The sequence below is a fragment of the Epargyreus clarus genome, unplaced genomic scaffold (genome assembly GCF_041222505.1).
Source record: "Epargyreus clarus isolate Ecla_fem2 unplaced genomic scaffold, WU_Ecla_fem_2.2 ptg000008l, whole genome shotgun sequence".
Classification (NCBI taxonomy): Eukaryota; Metazoa; Arthropoda; class Insecta; order Lepidoptera; family Hesperiidae; genus Epargyreus; species Epargyreus clarus.
In genome coordinates, this window is record NW_027332216.1 from 9,258,458 (window position 1) to 9,267,361 (window position 8,904).

The following is an 8,904-nucleotide window of genomic DNA, read 5'->3' on the forward strand; positions in this document are numbered from 1 at the left end:
AACTGCATTAATATTTTTCCATTCATAAGAGTAGTAGGTGAATAAGTGGATCAAATGTAAGCCAATTGTTAAGAGCCGAATTAAAATAACCTAAAGTAAGAAAACGTTCAACCCGAAACTAGTAACAAATCATTGCCTAGGATTCGAACCTCCGACCCCTGAGTTTCAAACCACTAGGCATCCACCGATATAACTATAACTAAATAATATTTAGTTTTCTACACAGACTCAGTGTATAACAAACTACAACCTCTTTTAGTTTTAGACTATTCTCTCGGGTTCTATTATTAAATTAAGGGTCTTGTTATAATAGCCTTGTAAAATAATTTTGGATCTTTACGAAAAGAAATGTATTATTCAATTATTTATTTAGTTATAATTGCTAAAAGTCCTACTCCAAGTCTTTAAAAAAAATATAAAATATTAATAGGTACTTATTAACATTTTCATTCATTTCTAATTGATTTCCAAAGTGAGAAATGCGGACGGTACTTAATTGAAATGATAAATAATTGATAGAAACTAATTAAGTAACCAATTTAGTACCGTAATTACTTATTAGCATTTACTATTTATGGTAATAGTCTGTTTATAAATTATTATTAATTTCTATCCATTTAGGTTTATATCTTTTCGATTTTTGTGAAAAGTAAAAGAAAATAGGTTTAAGATATATCATTTTGATGCATTAATATTAAGTAAAATTTTACAATACACGTAAGTATTACAATGTACTATAATAACACACACACACATGAAGATTGTAAAAAGTCGCATAATAACGTATAATGTCGGCGACACAAAATATGAAACCGATGTTACACATGAAAGTATACAATTAATAACTATTAAATACTTAATTTTTAGTTGAAAACTTTCTATTGTATTATTTATCACTCATCCCAGAGGAAATCCGTTGTGAGAATGTAAGTCTAGAAAGGGTATATATAAATCCAATGGAGTTGTTAGAAACAGTACCCTTACCATGAGTTTTCAAAAAATCTCATAATTTTACGTTACGTTTACTCAATCCAATATTCTGTTCCGTTTGCTTCTGTAGACTGAGTAAACGTAACAATAAGTAAGTGCTCAAGTCTTTTTGTCTGCCTCATATGTTCGCAAAGAGAGAGACAAAACATAAAGCGCCATTTTGTCAATTTAGACATTTCATGTTACGTTACTGACACTATAGTTCTGATACAATCCGCCAGGGGCGCTGATTGGAAATGATATGGGCAAACACGTAAACAAATACCAAAACAGTCATATTTTTCAAAACATAAAAATCGTGGTAAGGGTACAGAACAAGTTACATAGTTTCTGCTACAAAATAAGTTATCACTGTTGACATGAAACCTCACATATATCAAAACATTCCGGAGGATACATGCAACGTATCTGTGACGTCAGCATGGTACACTCGAATAATATGCGATGTATTATGTGCATTGTACCATGCTGACATACAACTGCTCCGTGACATATTGCTATGGCGGTCGTACATTTCTCCAGATCATGCGCCTGCAAGCATTTCATCATCTTCATAACAGTAGTGTTATTTTGTATAATACCAATAGAAATTCCAAAATTATTGTTGTGATAGAAATAGCGAACAAGAATGCTGTCTCGCTAATAGTAAGTGATCACTACTGTGGGTGGACAAATTGCATGATTAAAGGAAAGGGGTTCTAGTTGAAGTTTAATACGTTTTTCGTACTTTAGAGGACAAGATGATCATTGATCACCTCAAATTTAAGTCAGCCAGAACCTACATGATTTTACTAAAACGTAAGGATTGCTTCACTTTAATAGGTGAGGTGGTGGTATTTCTAGTGTCAAATTTTACTGGTTCTACTACCTTCCAAACGATCTAGATGCATTACCTACGATTCGATTCTGGAGACAACGTGAAGTGACAAGTGAATTTGTCTATCGAATCCAGTGAAATGCGAAGCTCGGACCAGTAATCCCATACAAAATATCTATATGTATACATACATCGGATGTTAGAATTTCTCATCCAAAACAGTTCATCTTAACTCCATTCTTGAAAGAGCAGCTTAACCTCCTGGGACCCAGGAAAAAAAGTTGTTAGGAATTTGAATTAAATTTATCCTGACCAATACAATAGGTAACAGAATTACAGGAAAAAATATAACAAAAAATGTAAGTCGGAAAATATGGATTTTCTCAATGTCAAATATATAACACGTGAGTTCCCAATTACAACTATTATTTGTGTCATATATATATGACATAGAACATTAATCATATATATTAATGTAAAATTTTGGTAATATGAGAAATGTATTGTAAAAAAATACTGTCTGTGTTGTGTACAATTATATCTTAATCTATAATTTTAAACAGTCACACTCAATTTAAAAAAATGATTCTCACAATCACATTCAGCAGTAAACTTAACAGTCTGTTGTCTTGTATATTTTTTCTAACATATATCACAGTCATCAAATAAACTTAAAATATGTTCCGTTATAAAGTCACAGTACACAGATTATATAAATATTTTTTTAAAGTAAAAATAATACTATTTAATAAATTTGCGGTACGTTCTTATTATGACACAATTGATAACTGAACACAAAATATGGTTACAAAAAGTATAAATTGGTGATTAATTTTTTTTTTTTTTAAATTATAAGAAACAATTATGTTTTATTGAAATATATATTGCATTTAATACAATATGCTCTTGTAGTTGCTGTATTTTGGTTTTCTGCATTTATTTGGAACGTTGGAGTAATGGACTAAATTATGTACTTTATGATAACGGAAACTTTCGGTTGACATGGGTTTTATTTTAGCCTTCTATTAATATGTCTTCGTCTTCGAACTGCCAATCGAACTCGAATTACTGTCAGATTCAGTGTAATGACACAGTCCAGTGTGTTTGTTGTCCAACCACCATGTGAGAACTATTTATCCTAGCTAATGATTTCGATATTCCCGTCACTTTTTTCATTAGAAAACTCGCAGGTCTTTGCAAATCTGTTTTAGTTGAATAGTTATCGTTATATGAAAACCTCCTTTCAAAAAGTCTTCCAATTTTGTATTAGTGAAATAATGAACACAATAAAAATGTTAATCTTATATAAGTATTTCGCAAATTTTGCGGACTGCCGATTCACCCAAAGTAAATCCTTAAGGCTCTAGGATGGCCCCTTCCATTAATTATAATTGAGGACCCGATAAAAATATCAAAACCTGCACAACTTTCTACTTCAATAAACCGAATTCGAATTCTAATTCGAGAAACCAGAATACGAGTCATTGTTGCCATCATGACATTGTAATGTTACGTCTTCTAGGTCATCTTCATCAGTTAAGTCTAGCTTTGAGTCGTCTAGCATAGCGGATATTCCGTAATTGCGTAAGCTCGTAATAACAAACAAGAATAACATTAAAATATGAAGTTCGAGAAAGAAAAATGTTTATGTCATATGAGTATTACACTGGGACTCTCCCATTCACAGTAGTAATTGGGAACTCATGTGGTACCAGTATGACATAAAACTTTCATCCGATATTTCATAATTTTTAATGTAACCTACAAGCATTGCAGACTCATATTTAGTAAAAATGATTTATTATAAACGATAAAAATACATATTTTTTATAAAAACATCGATATTTGAACAAAAATCTCAAATTCACTTACTACTTGTTTCCGACCGTGACGCCATCGTTTGGTTAAAATTCACAATGCAATAAAATAGTATCATCCTATCAGCTAATCACAGTTTTAAATGGTGGACCAACATGTTATCTATTGAATAAAACTAAAAGATCTCCTAAATATTGACAGATGGTGCTGTTACATTTTTTTCTTTTCTATGTAATATATATATGACGAAAGATCCCAGGAGGTTAAAACAACACTGTCAACTCTAAGAATTTGAATATTATATTTCAGCGCTGATTCAGCTTTCGAGATAATAGACCAATTTGACAAAATAGCATCCCGATTCCACCGTTGGATATAGTTGATTCGAAGAGTTAATAAAAGGAGTCAGTAAGTAAGGTCTAGTAGACTTTTAGTACCTTTAATAACATGGTGTGTTATTGGTAAAGCGAATAATTACCAGTTTCAAGTAGGCAAATGATTGCGATTTATGATATTGTGTGGATGTCTGTTGAATTACTTATGAGACCATCTTGTGCCTGCCATACACACTGTGGTACCCTGGGGAGGTCTACATATTCATGTACGCCTGCACAGGTTCATCTGCTTGTGCGAATAGACCTGTGCAGTTTTTTTGAATCTGTGTAGGCTACTGGCCTAAGACCAAAATCAATTCTCTCTTATGCCACCGTAAGGCGCGTTATCTTCTTCAATTGATGCCATCGCTACAGAACTGAACCCCGTATGGTACATCGGAACGTCCCTATACAAGCTACCGACGTGCGGTTGACCCTTAGCATGAGTTTTTACAAAAATAACTGTTTTTGTATTTGTTTACATATTTCCCATACATTTCCAATCAGATCTGATACAGTTTGCTAGAGGCGCTGATTGGAAATGTATGGGCAAATACGTAAATAAATCCAAAAAGCGTCATTTTTGGAAAAACGTAAAACCTCATACTAAGGGTACTGTGCAGGCAAACCTACGCAGATAACTGTCCGGTAGATTATAGTGTGTATGTCTTACATTACATAAGTATACTACAGCAAATTGCATACTCGTTTAATCGTATACAAAATCTAGCAAAAGCAATGTTATCTTTGGATTTCATCCCGAATATCTGACCGGAGGCCGAAATTCATAACACTAGGCTAGTATGCATCAATACGTTTCTCAATTTCAGTTCTCGGCGTATTTTCCTTTATTTTTTGCTCACATGTGCAACCCTGTTCAATATCAGAGTAGGTTTGGAACGTTCGTACTGTTTTCGTAAGTTGTTTTGTGAATGTTTTGAAAATAAGGACAGCGAACGGTTTGAATTGAAAAAATGGTTTATTTTTTAAAATGGTGAGACCTTTGTTATCGTGTAATAAATAAATGCTGACAAAAACGATACATTTCGTTTAAAAACTAAAGAAAGTGAACATTTTATATAAGAAATGTAAATCACGTTCAAGAGCATTATTAATAATAAGATACCGCTATGAATATTCTACATTTCGTATCTTTTTCGCATTTCTTAGCCAACAACATTAATAAAGTACGTAGATATGGCGTCTTTAAGTCAAAAGCCCAAGTTTCTTTTACAGCTTTCGCACCCTCAGAGAGCTTATCTCATTTCCACTTTTTAAAAAGTTATAAAAACTCTTAGCTAATCAAATTAATATTCGTAGTCCGTTGATTAAGAAGCTCCGAAATGCTTTTAGCGCAAATGTAGCCAAGTTAAAAGGAAGAATATATAATTTGAGCGAATATTTTCGAAAATATGGCTACCGTTTTTATTGGAACGGATGTTTGAATATTGAGAGTGACGCGCCGAGGTGTGTTCTCATCTGGTTTTTAAATGACGTCTCAAAAACATTCCTAAAATTCTCCTGTTTATCTTAAATTCTGTGTTTTGATTTGAATTATATGGTCAAATATGACTTATTAAGTGCTAAGGAGCAGTTGAACGATGTGAAGGAGTACCAATTTATGATTGCAATTTTATTTAGGGCTTTATTACGAGCCTATTCCTTATTTTTTTTTTAGTTAAACTGCGATTACCCCTGTTCAAGTATATGTAAAGTGTGCTACTTCTATTTTTTAGAAAAGTGGTGAAGGTCCAACAGCTCGAACAACAGCAACCCCTCGATCGAGAGGCTCAGTTTCTTAACCACTAGGCTATCACTGCTTTCATAAATAAACGGTAATACTTTTTAATATTGTTTATATTTAAGTAACCCTTCCTTCTAACAAAACATCAAAATTAAAAACTGAAGTCACTAGGACGCCATAGAAAAGGATGTTTGAGTCATAAGGCCGGCGTTTACCCGTTACCACGACCATTCCCTTTAGCAGCGACTCCAACCTCTGTACTTAACAGTCTAATTAGCTGTGAATTGGATTCAAAATTGGCCACTTGTCCGGAAATTGAGTTTTTAATGTCTAATTTTGCGGGATAATGGCATCTACGGCTATAATATGCCGATCTGTTGTTGTTGTTGGATGCTAAAATATTTTCAATGCTGGCATAGACGTCGGCTTATTATAAAATCACCTATTTTGTTACTTTTTTATAAACTTTAACCTTATTTATTAAAAAAATAGTAATGATTATACACTGTGTACTTATGTATATGCCCTTAGTGATAACAAACGAACATTCATTAATGAAGTACATTTTTATTTTTCCGATTTGAATTAATACAATATATACTACATTTTGTTTCATTTGTTTGTTACATTCACTATTCTATCATGTTTATCTATAATTTTGATTTGTGGTTATAATTTATTAAGACGTCAAACAAGGCTTTTGCTTTATACGAATATCAATGTATGCCAAGTTATAAGAGGTGTTTTGGCGCGTTCTTTATAGCTACAACTGCATAGATCTTGACCTAGTGGCAACCAAATACAAGACAAGTATACTAAACATAGTCTACGCTTAAAGCGGTTTTAAACATATCTATACTATTTAGTACTTCAGGGTAAGGTTACTTATACCTCACAGTTACCTAATTAATGAATCTTTAGAAAAAATAAGTAATAAAGTAATCACAATATGCGAATGTATGAATGAATGAAATGAAAAGAAAATAATATGCTATGAATAAAAATATTTTAATAAATCTGTTTCGTCTTTCAGCATGCAGATGGGGTTCCTGAAATAGTTTGTATGATTAGTGTAAGTAACGAAATGTCGGTAAAGATATTACTATTTCTGAACACATAACCAAGCCAGTCTAATACGGCAAAGAAGGTGGAATACCCTAATCCATCTTCTCATTCATCATCAGTTCATGAGTTACTTAAGCGTGGATAATTGTTACGTAGGCTACTGTCTTGTTGTTTAAGCCACTGAGCAATCGCCCGGGCGTAAAATTTGTATGCGAACAATAAGCAATACGGTTTTAATTTATGTCGATTATCTACTCACCTGTATAGATGCATAAACTACTAAATAGTCGCCAAGCTACTTTTGTCACACCGTAACCTGCCTACAGCTACCAGTTGTTCATGATTGTAGCCAATGGTAGTCAGGCTACCAAGCAAGGAAGAGAAGATACATTTTCATGCACATCTGTTCATAAAGACCATATTCATAGACTTAGAATTTTTTTGCGATGATAATTATATTACTGTGAGAAACAAAAGGTGTTCTTCATTCTACTCTTTATTATATTTCTCCATTTATCTTATTCCTTCCTTTAATTAATTAGCGTTAGCGACAACGTCCACACCTTATATCTCACGTAAAATTTATGTTGGGTGTTAAAACGAGCACGACCCTCACAGATTAGTCCCACGGCTCCTTATTTACTAAAATATTCTTAGATTACTAAGTTTATCATAATAAAATACTAGTCGTTACCAATTAAAGTAAAGACAACTTAACAATACTTAAGTTAGACTAACTACTTAGAGAAAGCGAAGCCTTTAATCTTATTTACGGAAGGTAATTCAATTATTTTCTTAGAAAACTACTGTCGTTTTATGTGTTGAATAGGAACAAAGACAATGTTCAGTTTACGAAATAACTTGCCTACAGAACTTAGGAGTAAGTATTTTTATACAAGTTTCTATATATACCTAATGCACGTGGTTTGTTTCGCTGTTGTCGGAAAATTTGAATATTTGCGCAATGCGCTTGTATCGTGACAAAGTGAAATATCTTGAAATTTTCTCAAATGTTAAAGCTAAACTAATAAATAAAGCTTTATACATTCCTACGAGTAATAGTGTGAGCTAAACCCACACTAGGATTTTTGAAGTCCCTGTAGTTCCGGGACCAGAACAGGGCTACGGTATCCCCTGCCTGTCGTAAAAGGCGACTAAAAGGGGGCTTCCGGGGTTGCGGACGGCCAGAGTGGGAGCTCTAACCGCCCGGCCAGCAACCCCGGGATGGACGTGTGGTCCCATACTGTCGTGCACACCAGACGGTGTGGTGAGCATCAACCTCACCTGGGCGAAGCCCGACGGGGCAACGCGCCAAGAGGACTCCAGTTGCGTTCCATTGGAGATCCCGGAGTCCTCTACGCAGCGCCGAGGACGGCCACCGGGGGGTTTTAGTGATGCTAAATATCCAACATAACCACCTTACCTTTTGAACCTTACCTTTTGAAGGTTTTCCCCTCGTTAACAAAAAAAAGGATTTTTGAATTGCAAACGGCAAACGCCCATAAACAGTACAGAAATCTAAATTAATCGTTCAGTCTGACCGGGAATCGAACCCGCAACCCATTGCGTGAAACCGTTGTGGGGACCGCAACGCCACGCGGGTTATCACCGGCCCTGTTACTAAATTGATATTTCAATACATTTCTTCCAAATAAAATATTTGTACCAAAGCTGAGCGTGAAATTGACCGAAAAGCGGAGTTTCATTAATTCATCTTTTAGTAAAAAAATAACTTCTATTTTGTTATCATAATTATAGCCTTGTAAATAAACTAGCGGGGAAAAAAATCTATGCACACTTATACACAAGTGAAACTAATGATCGCCAAACATAACCTAATATACTAATTATGTTTATAATTGACTTAATCCGTAGTTAACTGTAGTTAACTGAATTTAATTAAATGTTTGTGATGCTTTTGGCAATCTCGGAGTCTCCCTCATTATTCAAATATCTGAGATAAACAATTAAAGCAATATTTTGGCGAAATATTCGTTGTTGTCGTCAACCCATTACTACCCTTTTCCTTCTCCTCTTAGAGAGGAAGTTAAGCCACCGTACTGACCAAGTGCGAAATGGTAGACTTTACACACCTT